The sequence below is a fragment of the Amblyomma maculatum genome, chromosome 11 (assembly GCF_055883805.1).
Source record: "Amblyomma maculatum isolate TAMU_Amacu chromosome 11, ASM5588380v1, whole genome shotgun sequence".
NCBI classification, from domain to species: Eukaryota; Metazoa; Arthropoda; class Arachnida; order Ixodida; family Ixodidae; genus Amblyomma; species Amblyomma maculatum.
The window spans coordinates 159,454,639-159,474,068 of record NC_139354.1 but is presented as its reverse complement, the minus strand read 5'-3'; positions in this window follow the sequence as shown (position 1 = coordinate 159,474,068).

Sequence of the window (19,430 nt, the reverse complement as noted above, 5' to 3'; positions counted from 1 at the left end):
TCGTCTTTGCTGGGACCGTTCATGCCGACCACCGTCCACGGAGCCGCCAGGCCAACGCTACCGAGGGGCGCGCAAGCGCGACCCGCCTGTAATAACTGCTGGCAGCGGTACGCTACTCAGGCACTCGAACACCAAACCTAACAATTGGTGAACAGCGGTGGGACGACGATGACCAAACCGTAACCGTGGTTGGAGGGACGAGCCAGGCGATACCGTCGTGCAACAACTGGTGAACAGCGGAGAGACGAGGGCCCCGCCGGGGTGGTGCAGTGGTAAGACGCCCGAGTATTGTGCCGGAGTTCCCGGGTTCGAACCCGACCGCGGCGGCTGCGTTTCGATGGAGGCGAAACGAAGTGGCGTCCGTGTGCTGTGCGATGTCAGCGCACGTTAAAGATCCCCAGGTGGTCGAAATTACTCCGTAGCCCTCCACTACGGCTCCTCTTTCTCTCTTTCCACTTTCATTCCCACCTTCCTCCCTTCCCTTACGGCGCGGTTCGGGTGTCCACAGAGCAAGTGTGACAGTTACCGCGCCTTTCCCTTCCTGTGAACCAATTTAATTTTTTAGACGAGGACGACCAAGCAGTGACCGTGGTCGGTGAAACGAGCCAGGCCTGACCGAGGTGCAACATCTGGTGGGAAGAGCGGAGATGTCCCAGGCGTGACCCGTGAAACAAAACAGCTAAACGGAAAGGCGGGAACAGTGCAACGAGCTCTGTGTGATGACTGGTTGCCTGCAGCAGAACGACTGCGTTGGCTTCTTGGCTCCGAGGTTTGGTGAGTGCGCGACTTTCTTCTACTGAGTTTTGCGAGGCTTTTGTGAAGTAGAGAACAGAGCTGGTAATTGTGTTGTCGTTGTTGCTGGGTTAATTGCAGTGTAAGGCCGCAGTGAAAAGCGACTCGCACGTGGAGTCGCGCTGGCGGTCGATGCGCTGTTGTTTTTTTTTCTTCCCCCCCCCCCCCCCCCCTTTTCTTGGGCGCGGGCTCGCGGGGCGCGCGAGAGGCCTGGTTTGTTTCGTCCTTTCGCCCCGAGGCATCGCCAAGACGCGAACGCAGCCGGGAACAACAATGGCACGCTTCTGCGAACCCCCTTTCGGCCAGCAGAGGGCGACAATAGGTGCGACCTTTGCCCCCCCCCCCCCCCCAAGTAGGCAATCAGCCCAGCGTTCTCCCGCTGTGCCCGAGACATTCCGAGCGACGGCGACTGTAACTGCCCCTCGCCCCCTTTTCCTCGAACGGGACGGCTGAGTGACCTCGTCTCGTGATCCCCCGCGGCGTTTCTTTCACAAAGGCGCAGCTGCAAGGTCGCGTCGCAAACACGCTGAGGAGTGGAGGCAAAGACAGGCGCCGTGTGAGAGGGTTTGGGGACCGGCGAGAGGAAAGAGTGTGTGTTTTGAATGTTGTATTTTTATTTGAAGTAATTAAGGACCTGGGTCCGAGATTATTCCCAACCCAGGGGGGTTGTGGCATGTTTTTGAATAATTTGATTGGCTGCTTTATTTTAGGGGCGGGTCACCTAGGGTGACCGCCCTCAGGCCTTTGTTGATGTTTGTCATCAAAAAGCGGTCCTCGGACCATGTTTGTCAGTCAAGATTGAGGCTCCGTGCTTAGCACGTATTTACAGTCCCTAGGCTTTAACCGAGATGCTCGGTAGAAAAGTAAGGGCTTGTAGTGACTTCTCTGTGTGAGAGTCTATTTTGTCTTAAGTTGCAGTTGTCTGTGTGACTTGTTACTGTAACTGTTTGCCAATGTAAATAATATTTTTCATCTGTAAATATATATCTCCTCCTGACCATCATCAGATCATCGTCCACTATCTCTTCACTGCATTCGAAGCCAGCATAACATCACTGGCGCAGTACGACAGGGTTCGGCAACCAGCGACCACGAGCATCACACAGAGCACCCAGGCCCTGGGAACCCACTAGGCAACAAGCGTCCGTACGTCCAGCCAGAAGCAGCAAGGTGATCCAGGCCCCGAACCAGAGGCAGCGTTCTGGGGAAGGACTCCGACGAGGCTGCGGCACCAAGGGACGGAGGCCCCAACTGGCGACACCAGCACGGGTAAGCGGGATTTCTTGCGCATTGTTGAAGTGGCTATGGCTCAAGTGTAAAGTGGCGTATGGTTTTAACACGGAGCATGATGGCGAGCGTAGGCGACAGAGAGACAGGGGGAAATATAACAGATGACAGCGAGCAGTCGGAGCATGCGACAACTCAGCCGGAAGCAAGAGCGCTACGTGAAGTAGCGGAGATGTCGGTATCCGATGCGGTTGCAATTCGCCGCATGGAACTAGATTTTGAGCTGGAAAATTTGAAAATTCCTTCACAGGAACGCCTAGAGTTACAGAAACTTGGGCTAGATCCAGCGGTTGCAATGGCGATAGCGGGAAGCGGGCAGACGTCTGTAAGGTCAGACATTGACGATCAGCGTCGAATGGGGCCCGATCTAGTCTCCTAATGCGCTAAAGTCCTTAAGGGACTGAAGCTGCCGTGTGACGCGGACGTGCCGTTATGGTTCGAGGAAGTCGAGAGAATTTTCACGACGTACAAGGTGCCAAACGAAAGCCGCGTTCACTTAATCATGCCAGCACTAGCTGAGCGTGTCAGGTACCTTCTCTGTAACCTCGGGGACGATGAGTGTGGCAGCTACGAGTCGGTAAAAACAGCCGTTTTAAAGGAGCTGAAGCTTAGCCCCTCTGATTACCTCGAACGCTTTGAGCGCGCGACGAAACGCCGCGATGAAACTTGGGCGCAGTTCACCTCGCGCACTAAGACGTACTTTCAGTACTACCTTCGGTCACGGGACGTAGAAACCAAAGACGACCTGGTATCATTGATCATCGCAGATCGCATAAAGGGTAGCTTGAGCCCTGAGCGCTTAGAGTATGTGCGTCTTCGTGAGGAGGAGAGGTGGCTAAAACCGGATGAAATATCCGACGTTCTCCAAACGTTCGAACAGGCTAAAGGCAACGGGCGCGCAGCGAAACAAATTGTTGTGTATGCGGAAAAACCGAAGGGACCCCCGCAAGCGGCGAACAATGATAGCAAACGGCCAATTCAGCGTTATGAGTGCCGCGCACCTGGCCACCGAGCCAAGGAATGCCCTCGTACTTCACAAAACGTGCAGAAGGAGAAACGCGCTCTAGCTCAAAAAGTAGCTGTAGCCAACGTAGAGGCATGCGAAACACCGGCGAAACACAACCCTAGTAGCAGAGATGAAAACGCCCCAGTCATTCGACGAGGTACGCAAATCGAAGCTACAGCAGGTGGAGATTGAGTGCGCAGGGATACCGGCGACAGCTATAATTGATACCGGTAGCGAGATAACCGTGGTTAGGGAAGGCCTCGTGCCAAGTATATGTCGGGAGCCATCCGGCTCGATAAAGCTAGTTTCGGCTTTTGGGGAGACGGTTAACGCGAAACTGGTCACTCTTGCGGTAAGCATCAGGCAGCCCACCGCGCACATAGCAGGGCCCGAGGCAGTAGACATTGTATGCGCGCTTTCTGACAATCTGGCGGAGGGAGTGGATTGTTTGCTCTCCAGGGAGGATTGGGAACTGCTTTCGGAGATAGACAGTCGTTACGAGGCACTTGTGATGAATAAGGCCTGCCCTCTGTCTGAAGCAGTTAACGCGTCTGTCACCATGGCGGAGCAGAGCGCAGAGCTGAACTCTACATCACACGAGGAGCAAGCGGCGGAGCCTGAGGCAGACAAACTAATGAGTGGTGAGCAGGGTGTGGCGACGGAACAGCCCTGTGAAGTAGATCTGAAAGAAAGCGAGAAGGAAGATGTAATCTCGATCCAGGATGACGCGGACGCAGCCCTAAAACAGCGCCAGGTATTCAGATCCGACCAAGTATCAGACGAAACCTTAAAGAAAGCATGGGCTGACGCAAAGGCAGGGAAGGCAGGCATGTTTGTTTCAGGCACCTTGTTGTATCACTGGGACTCGATCTCCGGTAGCAAAGTGAAGCAGCTTGTGCTCCCCCTTAGCAGGCTTGAAGAGGTACTCTGCCTTGCGCATGAGTCTCTTTGGGGAGGCCATTTGGGGCCGCGGAAGACAAAGACCAGAATTAAGTACAGCTTTTTCTGGCCAGGCTTAGAAGGGGACGTAACGCGACACTGCAGGACATGTCACGGCTGTCAAGTCCGCTCAGACAGGCGAATTAAAGATAGGGTTGCCATCACACCTCTCACCAGACCCGACCATCCGTTTCAGGTCGTAAATGTCGATGTAATCGGGCCGCTCGATGTTCCGTCGAGCAGGGGTCATAGATACGCTCTCTGCCTCGTTGACTTGTGCACGCGGTGGCCGGAGGTAGTCTGTTTGCGATCCCTAACCGCTAGGGCAACATGCGACGCCTTGCTTACGATTTTCAGCCGCATAGGCATACCTGAGGTAGTCTGTTCAGATCAGGGAACGAACTTCACGGCGCAGCTGACGCGTGAGATGCTAGCAAGACTGGGATGCGCACCGCGTTTTTCGACTCCTGAGCATCCGGAGAGCAACGGGACAGTGGAAAGGTGAAACCGCGTTTTGAAGAACATGTTGTTCCATGTTATTGAGAAAGATCCCAAGAACTGGGATAGACTGGTCCCGTTCGTTCTCTGGGCGTACAGGGAAGTCCCCCATGACACTACAGGCGTGGCGCCGTTCCGGCTCTTATTCGGTAGAAACCCTATCGGACCGCTAGCAATTCTGCAGCGAACATGGACAGGCCAGCAACACCCCCCAACCACACTCAGGGAAGAACCCGCGAAGTATTTGCGACAGCTACGCGAGCAGCTAGAAGTAGCAGCAGAAGTAGCGGGTTTGACGGCGAGCGCAGGTCAGGGAAGTTACGCGCAGGCGTATAACAGGCGCGCACGGAGCAAGACGTTTGTCGTCGGAGACCAGGTATTGCTCTTTGACACAGACCCTGGCAGTAAAATGGCCCCAAAATGGCTCCGTCCATTCGTCGTAACTGCGCAAGAGAGGCAGAACTCGTACAGAATCGACAAGGGAAAAAAGGCTACAGCGATAGTGCATGCGAACAGGCTGCGACCCTACTACGCACGTGTCAGCCATGTCGGAGTAGTTTTCGAGGAAGACGAGGAGTTTGGTGAAATCGAGTACACCCCTCGGGCTGTGCTTGAGAGATGTGGTGGTTGTCTGATAGATGCGGAGGAACTCGCACACCTACCTACTTAGGACCGCCTCGAGATCTCGGAGGTGTTTGCCGCTTACGCTGATTTGTTCAGCGAAACGCCGGGAGTCGCACGAGTTGGGGCACATAAGATAGAGCTGCACGAAGGCCACCTGCTTAAACGCACTTTCCCATATCGCGTGCCGGAGTTATTAAGGAGTGAGGTGAGCCGCCAGGTAAACGAGTTGCTAGACCTCGGGCTGGTGTATCCGGTGGAAAGCGAGTGCGCCCATCCCGTTGTATGCGTAGGTAAGAAGGATGGATCGGTGCGCATGTGTGTTGACTATCGCGCTTTAAACGCAGCGACGCGCACGGACGCCTTTCCAATGTCACCCCCTAAAGAGCTCATCATGAGGGTGGGCCGCGCTAGGTATATCACTCTTATCGACTTGCGACGCGGATACTGGCAGGTGCCGGTAGCTCCGGAGAGCCAACATCTGACCGCTTTCGTAACTCACGAGGGACAATATGCTTGGCGCGTCATGCCGTTCGGGCTAAAGAACGCCGCGGCCACCTTTCAGCGGATAATGAACACTCTCCTCTCGAAACATCAGGCTTATGCGGCCGCATACCTCGATGACATCGCCATTTTCTCTTCCTCGTGGACTGAACACTTGCGGCACTTAGAAATAATTTTTGATTTGTTGCGCGACGCCAAGCTTAAAGTGAGCCGAGAAAAGTGTCAGGTCGCACAGGCCCACATTAAGTACCTAGGACACATAGTGGGAGGCGGAACCCACGGGCCCGACCCAGAAAAGATATCGGCCATTCGTGGGCTCGTGCCCCCCGCAACAAAGAGACAGCTACGGAGTCTGCTAGGCTTATGTGGTTACTACCGCGATTACGTTGAAGGATACGCCGAGGTGGCCGCACCACTCACGTCTTTGACGAGGCGAGGTGTACCTAACACGATTCCGTGGAGCCAGGAAGCGCAAAATGCGCTCGACAGGCTCAGGTCAGCTCTGTGCGAAGCTGCATCGCTGAACACCCCCGACATTAAAAGGCCATATTGGCTGTTCACCGACGCGTCCGACGTTGCAGCGGGGGCTTGTTTGGCGCAGATGGGAGACGAGGGACGGGAAAGGCCGATAGCGTTTGCCAGCCACCGATTCACGCCAACGCAGACCCGCTGGTCTACGATCGAGCGGGAAGCATTCGCCATTATCTGTGCACTAAAGAAATTTGATCATTGGTTGTACGGAGCAGAAATTTAACGTGGTGCCTGACGACAACCCCCTCTCCTATCTCACTACTAGTACGCCTCATGGGCCAAAACTCGCGCGATGGGCGCTGGCCTTACAGCGCTACAATGTGACGGTGACCCACAGGAAAGGGTCAAGCAATGGTAACGTCGACGCGTCAACCCGTGTCCCCAATGTGACTTGGGGCGTAGAGCAAGCACACGCTTGAGCCATGGCCTTTCGACGACGCGTGAATGTTCCCGCGTAGCCGGTGCAATGTGTGATGTGAACGGTGGAGTGCGCGTGAACCTGACGTGAAGACATCCAATTGCTCGCGCGCGGAACTTTCAGGAACACTGTCCGGTCCGCCAATGCGAATGTGTGATCTGTTTTGTGTTATACCAATCTTGTGTCGAGAGTTTCATTTGGTGTTCCATTCACGTGCGAAGTGTCTTACATGTTTTGTTTTCTTCGCGGGTTGTTGCGGCCTTTGTTGTATTAGGCTGAAATGACCGGATTCCAAGCTCATTTACCCTCTTCGGAGGGGCGTGTAAGGCCGCAGTGAAAAGCGACTCGCACGTGGAGTCGCGCTGGCGGTCGATGCGCTGTTGTTTTTTTTTCTTCCCCCCCCCCCCTTTTTTTGGGCGCGGGCTCGCGGGGCGCGCGAGAGGCCTGGTTTGTTTCGTCCTTTCGCCCCGAGGCGTCGCCAAGACGCGAACGCAGCCGGGAACAACAATGGCACGCTTCTGCGAACCCCCTTTCGGCCAGCAGAGGGCGACAATAGGTGCGACCTTTGCCCCCCCCCCCCCCCCCCCCCCTAAGTAGGCAATCAGCCCAGCGTTCTCCCGCTGTGCCCGAGACATTCCGAGCGACGGTGACTGTAACTGCCCCTCGCCCCCTTTTCCTCGAACGGGACGGCTGAGTGACCTCGTCTCGTGATCCCCCGCGGCGTTTCTTTCACAAAGGCGCAGCTGCAAGGTCGCGTCGCAAACACGCTGAGGAGTGGAGGCAAAGACAGGCGCCGTGTGAGAGGGTTTGGGGACCGGCGAGTGGAAAGAGTGTGTGTTTTGAATGTTGTATTTTTATTTGAAGTAATTAAGGACCTGGGTCCGAGATTATTCCAACCCAGGGGGGTTGTGGCATGTTTTTGAATAATTTGATTGGCTGCTTTATTTTAGGGGCGGGTCACCTAGGGTGACCGCCCTCAGGCCTTTGTTGATGTTTGTCATCAAAAAGCGGTCCTCGGACCATGTTTGTCAGTCAAGATTGAGGCTCCGTGCTTAGCACGTATTTACAGTCCCTAGGCTTTAACCGAGATGCTCGGTAGAAAAGTAAGGGCTTGTAGTGACTTCTCTGTGTGAGAGTCTATTTTGTCTTAAGTTGCAGTTGTCTGTGTGACTTGTTACTGTAACTGTTTGCCAATGTAAATAATATTTTTCATCTGTAAATATATATCTCCTCCTGACCATCATCAGATCATCGTCTACTGTTCTCGTCTTCTGCTTCTGTACCTGCCGAACAACGAACATAACATCACTTGCAGCAAGGCAATAGTGGGCAGTAGAGAAGGCAGCACTCAAAACAGCCATGGGTTTGGATTTGAAGTCGTTGCGCAAACCGAAATTGCTGGAGCTTGCGGTGGAGTTGGGTCTGGATTTGTCAGACAAACTCAGAAAACCAGAACTGTTAAAGGCTATTCTTGCTATGGAAGCTGATGATGACGAGCTTTCGGAATGCCTTGAGATCATTGAAGAACGTAAGGAAAGGCTAAAGAAAGAGGAACGTGAACGTGAACGTAAGGAAAGGCAAGAGAAAGAGGAGCGAGACCGTCAATGCACCATTTCGGAAATCGCAGCGCCGCGAAAAAACCTAGCGGGCGCGCGACGCATTAATGGAAAAGTGAGCGAACGCCGACCGACCGCCCGTCTTTCCTGCCTCCTGCGTTCGCATAGCTGCGGTGTGTGTGTGTACGTGCTTCGATTGCTTTGAGATTTCGTGTAGTTGTTGGTGGTGGGCGGTTGCAGGTGCGCTATATAAAGTGTTACGTGTCTGTGGGTTACTTAGTGACCTTTGCCACTACTGCGCGCGATGTCGTCGAAGTGCCGAGGCGGCGGTCAGACTTGTTGTGTGCCTGGCTGCGACAACAACACGCTGAAAGACAAGAACGTTTCATTTCAGGCGTTCCCTGCAAATGAAAAAGAGAAAAAGGAGTGGGTGAGAAGAATCAACCGCCAGGGAAGTGCTGGTCGCTTCTCTTTGTGGCAACCTTCTAAGCACCACCGGATCTGCGGAGCTCACTTCAACGCAAGTGGACGCCGTGGCTATATGGACCGGTTGCCGACAATTTTCCCTGATAAAGTCATCAGTGAACTATCTCCTTCCTTTAATACCGGTAAGTATATATATTCAGGCGGTTATCGCATATTATCATTACTGCCAAATCTCTTCCAGTCGCGAAACGCAAGAAGACGAGCTCCCAAACTGCCTCTGCCAGCCCTGTGCTCCTCCTGAACGAGTTGGAGATCGGCTACGTAGTTGACGTGCCCCAATGCGATCAACGTAAGAGACGCTTTAACTGTGCCATCTTTTTTCTGAGGCTTCGATTTTGTGTGTTCGCATTTTCATCAAAGCGTTTGTACGCAGAAAGCGACGTAGTTTCCCAGGAGCCCACCCAGCTGACCTTCGGTGCACAGGCTTCGTCTCGCACGGAAACAGGTTAGTGATGGTTCAAAATTCTCGCTTTCTCCATTCCACTGTGAAAACTTATTTTTCGCATTTAACGGACCCCTATCGCGCCAACTCATTTGAGGTACACGGGTGCTGTGGCAACCGGTATATTAATAAACGGACCAAACTTTTTTCCCGCGAAGCCAGTTTTTCGCAAGTTTTTGCAGCTAGCCATGGGAAGTCTACATGTTAGGAGTTGCATAACCTCATGTGTTCTGTGACATAAATGTCATCAGTGATTTGTAGCGTGCATGTGTTATTACTTCAGCGAGGTTTCTGATAAACGCGGTACCTCTTCCACCAGTGCACGCATTGTGAAACTTACCCATTTAATTTCTTTCACCGCGACATTATTCCCTTAACTACAGCTTGGAAAAATGACACAAAAGTCAGGCTATCCAAATGCATATACAGTGTAGATTTGGCTGATATGCTGGGTGCATGAAACCTATGGTTTCATGCTGGTTGGTAAGCTGCTTGCACAGGTGGATCAGTGGAGTGAAAGAGAGTTGGTCTCTATGGCTTTGTCATTTTAGTTCTTTGTTGTCTGTATATCAGCGTAAGCTGAGAGCAAGGGTTCAGAACACACATTGTGGGCTGAAGTGACTATTTCAAACCCTGAAATCTGTTTAAAGCACGGCCTAACTGTTCGCAAATCAATAAACAGTTTTTATTTTCTAGGTGCCGAGCACTCGTACTCCATGGGGCCTCCAGACACAGCATCTGCTGCCGCACTAAGGAAAGTCAACCACCTTCTCGAAGTATGTGGAAAACTGGAGCATGAAAATAACTTGCTTCGAAAAGACAAATCTGTGCTCCAGAAAACGGTTGAGGATCTGGAGGCTCAGTTGCACCATGTGGAAGTTGAGGCGCTTAAATAGAAGCTAAAAACAAAAAACCGTGTCTCAAAAGCTCACGGTTTTGTTTCAGATCAAAAACGACTAGTGTTTTATACAGGGTTAAACTCCTTTGAAAAATTTGATGCGTTTCTGGAACATGTTGAAGGCTTGTACCAGACACTGAAAACAGGTGCTGGCAGGCCACCAGCACTGAAAATGAAAGAACAGGTCATTGCAGTGCTTTTTGCAGGCTCCGGGTTGGGTTACTGGAGCAGGATTTGGCATATCGCCTGAAAGTGTGTGTCAACCGTGAGTGCTATGTTCACATTTTGGGTAAATTTTTTGTTTGAAATGTTAATCCAGATACCAGTGTGGCCATCCCGTAACACAGTGGACATGTTCATGCCAGACAATTTTAAAGAATTGTACCCATCGACACGCATTGTACTGGACTTCACAGAAAGTTTTATCGAGAACCCGTCTGATTACAGTACGCAAAGCGACACTTTCAGCTCGTACAAAGGACACAACACTGGAAAAGGGCTAATTGGCAACTCCAAACGGCTTCGTTTCTTTCGTGTCAAATCTTGCACCTGGGAGACTTTCCGATCGAGAAATCACGAGACACAGTGGCCTCTATGAGTTGCTCGAGGAAGGGGACAGAGTAATGGCGGATAGAGGATTCCTCATTGAAAATGACCTCCGTCAGCTTGGAGTCTATTTAAACATGCCACCTATGTTGAATGGCCGCTCGCAGTTGCCACTGGCAGATGAGATAGCAACACGGCAGATAGCGAGTTAGCGAATTCATGTTGAGCGTGTCATCAGGGAAGTTAAAAACTTTAGAATACTCCGTGCTGTCTTTCCTAATGTTATGGCAGAGAAGCTGAACAAGATATGGAAAATTTGTTATCTCAATAATTTCATGCATGAGCCCATTCTAAACCGATGAGCAATGGTAGTGTTTTTAATGTTTTGTATGTTGTGCATGATCTATTATAATGCAGGGGTGCTCAAACTCTTTAGCCTTCTCATTTGAAGACCAAATCATTTCGCTAAAATGCAGTCGGCTTCTAACATGTTTCATTTGTGTTCTGGCCAGCTTTGGTCACGGAGCCTGTCTTGAAAATATTTGTTTTATGGGGGATTAACGTCCCAAAGCGACTCAGGCTATGAGAGACGCCATAGTGGAGGGCTCAGGAAATTTCGATCACCTGAGGTTCTTTAACGTGCACTGACATCGCACTTGCCTCTAAAATTTTGCCTCCATTGAAATTCGACCGCTGCGGCTGAGGCTTGAAAAGGTGCTGGCCGACATATGTAAAAGGGGTATGCAAGCTGCGCAGCACCTGGACAAGTACTTAAATTCTGTTATGACTGACTGTATAGTGAGATAGCTGTAAGCAGCTACAGCATTAGTCCCAAAATAACTGGCTAAAGTGGATGAAGACATGCATGAACATAGGTGCTTGGGGATTCTAGGAACTGTTCCAAGAACCCCTAGAGTTCCCCGAAATGCAGTTTGAGAATCCCTGCTCGAACTTGCGCTGAATTACACTATTTCATGTACAGCAGACTAGAGGAGCATTTCGTACTCTGCTGAAATCGTGCTCTGCTGAAGTAAATCTGAAGTCAATGTACAGGCTAATGTACAGAAGCCCTTCTTGTGGTCAAGAATGTGTGTTCGCAGTACACGATTTCCTCCAGCAGTATGGTTGCAATTCTCGAATCATAATCATGGGTGATTTTAACCTAACAGATATTGATTGGACTACCATGCAGCACTCTTTCCTTATTTCAGACGCGGTAATTAATTTGATGATGACCTTTAATCTTCATCAAATGGTTCTCGCTCCCACACGTGTACAGGGATCAGCAGAAAACATTCTTGACTTGATTCTAATCAGTGATCACTTCCCTATACATCGTGTTGTAACTCACATCATCGAATATACCAGTCTGTCGGCTACCCCTCGAATGTAGCGTAAAGTACCATAAACAACTTTGCTAGGGCAGATGACGCCGCGATTCTAACTCATCTCGCACATGAGTTCCACAGCTTTTCCGAAAGTGCATCTACAGGAATAGATACAGTTTGGCTCGCCTTCAAAAACATAGTAAATAACTGTATGACAAGCTTCGTTCCGATAAAGGTTAAACCTGTCTCAAAAAACAATACTTGGATCACGAGGGACATTTGTCCACGGGCAGCGTCAAGTAAAGCGAATACGCAAATCAATCAAGATTCAAGGTGTAAGTGAACTTAAGTTAGGAAAGGCTGTTGAAAAGCTCAGGAAAGCTACGAAACAAGCGAAGGACCATTATTTCAAAGTGACCTTCCCGAACTTTTTGAAAAATAACCCTCAAAGGTTTTGGAACCATTTTCATGACCATGAAAAGACACCATCCGGACTGTCACCAGAAGAAAAGACTAAAACTGCGAACATGTACAACGATTTTTTCTTCTCAGTATTCACTAAAGATAACGGAATCTGTCCAGAAACTTGCGCATTGCCCTGTAACTGTATTGAACCTCTCAGTATTACAGATGATCGTATTTTTAACTTCTTCTCAGACTAGATCCTAAAAAAGCGACCGACCCTGATAATATTCCCAACGAGTTTTTAAAAAGGTACGCGGAGTGGTGTAGCCAATACCTTGGAGTTATTTTTCGCAAATCTGTTTCGTCGTCAAGATTGCCAAAAGAGTGGAAAATAGCGAAAATAATACCTATCCACAAATCAGGGGACTTAGCCTCGCCCGCAAACTATAGACCAATATCCCTTACGCGTACATCATGTAAACTTCTTGAGCATATCATTTCGAAGCATATAACCACTTTTCTCGAGAGCAATAACATGTTAACACCTCATCAGCATGGATTCCGTCGTGGGCTCTCAACCGTTACGCAACTAACTGAGGTTGTACATGACCTAGCACTTAGCATTGATAATTGTAGCCAGACAGACATTGTGATGCTCGATTTTTCGAAAGCTTTCGATTCTGTATCTCATATTAAGTTAATAGGAAAACTAAAAACCTTTATCGGAGACGGAGAATTACTATCATGGTTAACAGACTTTCTGTCACATCGCTTCCAGTACGTAGTTTATGAGCATGTCCCATTCAAAACAGTACCAGTTACGTCGGGAGTGCCCCAGGGATCAGTTCTTGGGCCACTGTTATTCCTAATTTTTATCAATGACATAACTAACAACATTAACTGCAGCATTAAACTTTTTGTAGATGACTGTATCATTTACAAAACAATTAACACCCACGAAGATCACCTGTTGCTAAACAGTTCCCTCACACAAATAACCTAATGGTGTAGAACATGGCAAATGACGATTAACACTCAAAAATCAGTTTACATGACCGTAACAAGAAAAAAGCACCCGTCGCGCTTTTCGTACACAATAAAAGGAGCGCCATTAACAGAAGTTAGGCACCATAAATATTTCAGTATCACACTGTCATCTGACCTGAGGTGGGACTCTCACATCACTAACATCACATCAGCTGCATTGCGAAAACTTTTCTTTATACGTAGACGCCTAAGATTTACACCAGTAGCCTCTAAACTCCTAGCATACACAACTTTCGTAAGGCCAATTCTAGAATACGCGAATACTGTCTGGTTCCCTCATTCGGTAACAAACATAAAAAAACTGAAGCCGTTCAGCGCAAGGCATTACGAGTTATAACAAATACAAGCGCACCGATTCTCCGTCTTTGCTTGCAGATTCATGCGGCCTTCCTACTTTATCATCGAGGGCAAAACAAGCGCGCCTGAAGTTTGTTTCAGCTATTACATAACCACTACAAAATAGACTGGGAAAAATACATAACCTTTTCAGAATCGCGACCATCTCGGCACAAACACTCGTACACACTAACAGAGTACAGCTGTCACAATGACACATTCAAGCATTCCTTCTTTCCTCTCGCTATCAGTGAATGGAATCGCTTAGATCATCGCATTACTAGCGTGCAATCTCTATCTTCATTCATATCAGAAGTAGATCATTTAACAAATTCATGATAGCGCTGCAAGAGCCGTACCTGCTACCTGTTGATAGGAATACGGTCACGTGTACAATTTTGTGATTTACGGGATGTGCACTGCATTATGAAGTTTTTTTTTTTTTTATCGCTGATACTTTTGCTTTGTATGTGATTTTAGCCCATGTAATGTTCCCTCTTATCGCGTACGTGTACTTTTATGTCCTGTTGTGCTGCCCATGAAAGATATGTACATATGTCCTACTCAAAGTGTACTAAAAGCCCCCTGCTATGGTCTTGGAAGAAGACCGGCAGTATTGTAAATAAATAAAATATAGAGCTGCAACGCCTTATTTCTCTGTCGGTGTTGTGCAAATGATTTGAGCATAGATTGTGGCAGTACTATATCCAAGTCATGACTGGAAACCAAATCACCAGTCTCATTGCTGATCTACACAGAAAAGATGGAAAGTTGGTGTTTGCAGTCATTGTCTTTTCTACGACAGATTGTCTTTCCTAACGTTTGGAATGAAATCTGTAAAGTGAATTTCACTTTGTCATTTTACATGTGTTAGGGACGTACTCATTTAAAAAAAAAATGATATGTATTGTATATGTGTGTACTGTATATGTAAAAAAATTGTATATGTATGCGAGTATTTCATGGCACTAAAATTTGAAAGCTTTATTACCAACTCCCATGTAATGTCCTGCATGGAATCCTTGAGAAAGAACTTATATCAGCTACAATACCCGAGATGCGACAGATTTGAGCTTGTCGTCAAAGAAGTGCGAGCTCAGTGCTACTCGAAACTTGTGCATTAACCCCTCAGAGCAGAGATTAAGTATGCTGAATCTGCACCTTGGGCACTGTCTATGACGGCACATTGATTTACTGTAAAGCATAAGCCTTCGTTTGTTCACTTCACATATGTTACAAGTCGTGCCGAGTGCAAGAGTATCTACACTACGGAGAACACACTTGTCACTTTGCAAAGATTTTGCTTGCAACTTTCATTGCGGTTTCCTTACAGAGACCAATGTGAAGTATGTAGCTGCCCATGTGCGTGGGACTAAGAGTGCATTATGTATGTGTTCAATGACAAGGCAGCAATACGTGTGGTGCTTGACATTTACTTTTTACACACTGATTAGTTGCACACTCATTTAAATGGGTTGTGGCAAAACATTCACATGGCCATAACGATAGAATGTATGTACAAATATGTCAGCCTTTTCCCACATTCTTCTTCGAATGCCTCGCCAGTATTTTTTTTCCAGCAGTTCAAACTGGGCCTACAGACAAAGGCTAATATCTTACACTGATATAAACAACTGGTGTGGTAAACTCGGTGTGTGTGGCCAGCATCCACACAAACTATGTTCAAGACATGACCACAGAGAACAAAGGAAAGAACAATGCAATGCACAACCCTACATCATCACAAGCTAGACTCTAGCAGCATGGTAATATTTCTTCATATTTTGTCTCTGCTTTACTGCAATGACAATAAAAAAGCATTCACCTTTCCTTGTTATTTACAAAAAGAAAAAAACAGCAAAATGAGGAACCTTCCTACAAGCACTTTTTCTTCATTTAGTGAAACCCATGGGGCATGTCGCTAAGTGCAAAGGAAGGCAATGAACTAACATTTTGGAAACATAACCAAACGGGGTGAAGATAGCTAATGAATCCTGTGGGCGTAGAAAAAATAATTGAACTGAAGATGTCATCATCATGCGGAGTGAACAACATTAACTCAAAATTTTTGAAAAATACTAAAGTGTATAGTGCCAGTATTCTTGCTGAACTATTTAAACAATCTCTTGAGTGTAGCTGTGTTCCTAGTGACTGGAAGGTGGGCAAGGTGGTTCCCCTGCACAAGTCTGGGGACAAACATTCTCCTAATAACTACCGACCCATTTCACTTACAAGCATCCCATGTAAGATCATGGAACATGTCGTCTGCTCTCATCTCGCCAATTTTCTTGAATCAAATTCTTTCTTCAGTCATTCCCACCACGGGTTTCGTAAAACATTCTCATGCGAGACTCAGCTTCTATGCTTTTCACAAGACCTTCATTTCATTCTTGACCGGGGTTCCATAGCAGACTCTATATTCCTCGATTTCTCCAAAGCTTTCGATAAAGTTTCTCACCAATTACTACTTTTCAAATTAAGTAACCTCAAACTCGACCCTAACATCGTTTCGTGGCTTCAGTCTTTCTTCACTAACCGTTCTCAATACGTGACAGCAAATAAATGGAACTCTCGTTCCTCTCCAGTGGGCGCAGGCGTTCCCCAGGGCTCCGTACTAGGGCCCCTACTTTTTCTAATTTATATTAATGATTGGCCTAACACCATTGCTTCTTTGCTGACGATTTGCTGACGATTGTGTTATTTACCGAGAAATTAACAGTGACTCTGACATTTCTGTTCTTCAGTCTGATATTAACCAAGTTTCAGAGTGGTGTAAATTATGACAAATGAAGCTTAACATTAGCAAGTGCAAACATATGCGTATTTCTCGCCGTAACAATGAAGTAGCTAATTACAACCTCAATAATACTCCTCTTGAAACTGTGTCTTCGTATAAATACCTTGGTGTGCACATAACTTCTAATCTTTCTTGGAATCTGCATGTGGAATCTATTACTAATAATGCTAACCGCATGTTGGGGTACCTGCGCCGAAACTTTAACCTTTCTTCTGGTTCAATAAAACTGCTTCTTTATAAAACCCTTGTTCGTCCTAAACTGGAATATGCAGCCTCTGTCTGGGACCCTGGCCTTGCATCTCTAGAATCTGAAATCGAATCTGTTCAAAACCGCGCGTCACGTTTTATACTTTCCAACTATCACCGTAACTCCAGTGTTACAGTTATGAAAACAACATTATCATTGTCACCGCTTTCACTACGCAGGAAAATTTCTCGCTTATGCCTATTTCACAAAATCTATTACCACAATTCTGTCCTTAAGAGCCGGCTACTAACTACCCCCACATATGTTTCAGGTCGCATTGATCATCTTCACAAAGTAGGTGTTCCGTCATGTCGTACTAAACACACCTCTTGTTCTTTTGTTCCAAACACTTCTGTCAGTTGGAACCACCTTCCCAGGCACATTGCTGATATTACGGATCCAAATTCTTTTAAGACTGCCGTATGTAATCTATATTTATAGATGGTAGTCAAATGTTTTTGTTCGTTTTCGGTGACATTGTTGACTGTCGGAAAAGTTTTTTTTTTATTTTTTGTCTCACCTGCTTTTCCACTTTTTTTTTTCGCCAATCCTTTTTTTTATCACTTTTCGCCGTGTTATTGTTTCTCCTATGCTGCTTTGTGCTGCACTGTACCTTGTACCAATGTATCTTTCCCACTCCCCTCTTTAATGCCTTCGGGCCCTGCCAGGTATATGAATAAATAAATAAAAAAATAAAAGGCTTTCTTACAAAGAAAGGCTCTTGTATTGTACAGCTCACTTAAACATCTTGTGCCAATATATTTTAAGAGCATAACACAAAAGCATGCTAAGCAATGCATCTCTATGTATAAGCACGTTGCAGAAAATTTTTTTTAATACAGTCTTGTTCAAACATAAGTGTAACGAAATAAATAACTTCAATTATCAAAATCTCAAGCAACTCCGTTGGTGTTAAAAAATGAACAAAACATTGCAATGCATGACATTATGCAAGAGGTATTTGTGTTCTTAACAATTAGTAGTTAGGCTTTCCTACTAGCCTCACTACGGTGCTGAGCTCTGGTTTGGTTTGAGAGGTTATTGGGTTATGCCATGATCATTCTTTTTGGTGCACTGAATTCCCTACAATTAGATGTGGGTCAATGAAATTGGTTCAAAAGTGTAGTGGGGTCCATTAATCACAGAAGAGGATGCACAGCTAAATGACAGTTTGGAGAACAAGAGTGCATGCATCTTCCAGGATACTGCTTCCATTCTGAATGTAAAATTTTAGATGCAGCACCTACCGAGCACTCGCTTGTAATTTGGCTACTTTTATGCGCACATGGGAGTTTTTTTCCTACCTATTACGTTTAAAAAACAAAATGTTGCTTTGAATCAAGAATATATAGTATGTAATGTGGCAGTCTTACAAAATACAATAACAAAAAAAGAAGAAGCACGCAAAACTGCAGAAATGTATTTTTGCGTGTAGAATCAAGTGCAGAAATGAAGAAAGCCAAGCAACCAATATGAGCATATATACTGTGCACCTCCCAAAGAACGTATTTTTGCAAGAAAGAAAGAAGGACTTTCATATGTTTCTGAAGTGCTGGTTCCAAATGAGCAATAATGATGAAGCGAAAACAAACTGTTAAATTAATGATCTCAATACACGCATTTTGAATCGAAGCATATACACCAGCTTGCAAGTACATAGTAAAACCTTGCACAAGAATTACCTTTCTTACGGCAACAAGTCATCCTAAAAAGTACAAATACTACGCCAGACACACAATCAAAATGTTCACAGATTTCGCTTGCACAGCAATGATTGCAGTACACAAGCAAGAACTTGCACACAACTCTCAATCACAGGTACACAGCAAGTAGATATACTGAACCTGTGTATGCCAACTAGCAACTAATCGCCGCATTTGCAAATTCTTCTTTGATTTTATATAGAAGATGAAAGTAACCATGAGAAAACATGGTGTGAACAGAATTAAACATCATATTTCAAATCTAAATGACTATCATCAAGTCGGTAGTTTGCCCAAATTAACCACACGCGAACCTGCTAGACAGCGACACATCAATCGGTGCGTGTGTCCTGACATCCAGAAAGTGTAGCAGGAAGCGTTTAACATGCAGGCACATGAACTTCATAGGATCAGGTAGCAGAACCTATACAGAGTCACACTCATGAATTCTAGCTCGTACAAATGACAAGAAAAAAAGCGTCGGGGACACCAAAACAAATGAAGCATCGGACGACTCACACCAAAACGCAGACAGACAAGATGCCTCTACCTCCACAGTAGAGGGGCACATTGTTTGGCAGTGGTTTTGACACTCGCATTTCTAGACGTTAAATCCAAAGCCTCGACAGCTTTCCCTTCTTTCTATTTAGGTTTTCAGTACAAGGGGAGAAGGATGCCGCCAAGAGAAAGTAACAAAAAAAAGGCAAAGGAAGCACAGGATCAGTGTAAACATTGTTCAGCAGTCCAAATCTCAGTCCTCCTCTCTTTAGACACAGCAGCACACAAAGTGAGAAACGATTTTTACATTCCATACTTCCGCTATGGGCACACGTTGTCAAGGGCTCCAGACCAGATGAAACCATGTGAAGCCTATTATCACGCACAAAACTTTTTACATACAAGCATTTCTGCACCTTGCCTCGATCAAGAAATATCAAAGCGCCTGTGTACCAAATCAATTGATCTGTCTTCAGCAGAAGGACCCCACTTCTTCCGAATCAAAGTGGCCGATCTGTTCATTAGAAGTTGCCGTTTTGTCTTTA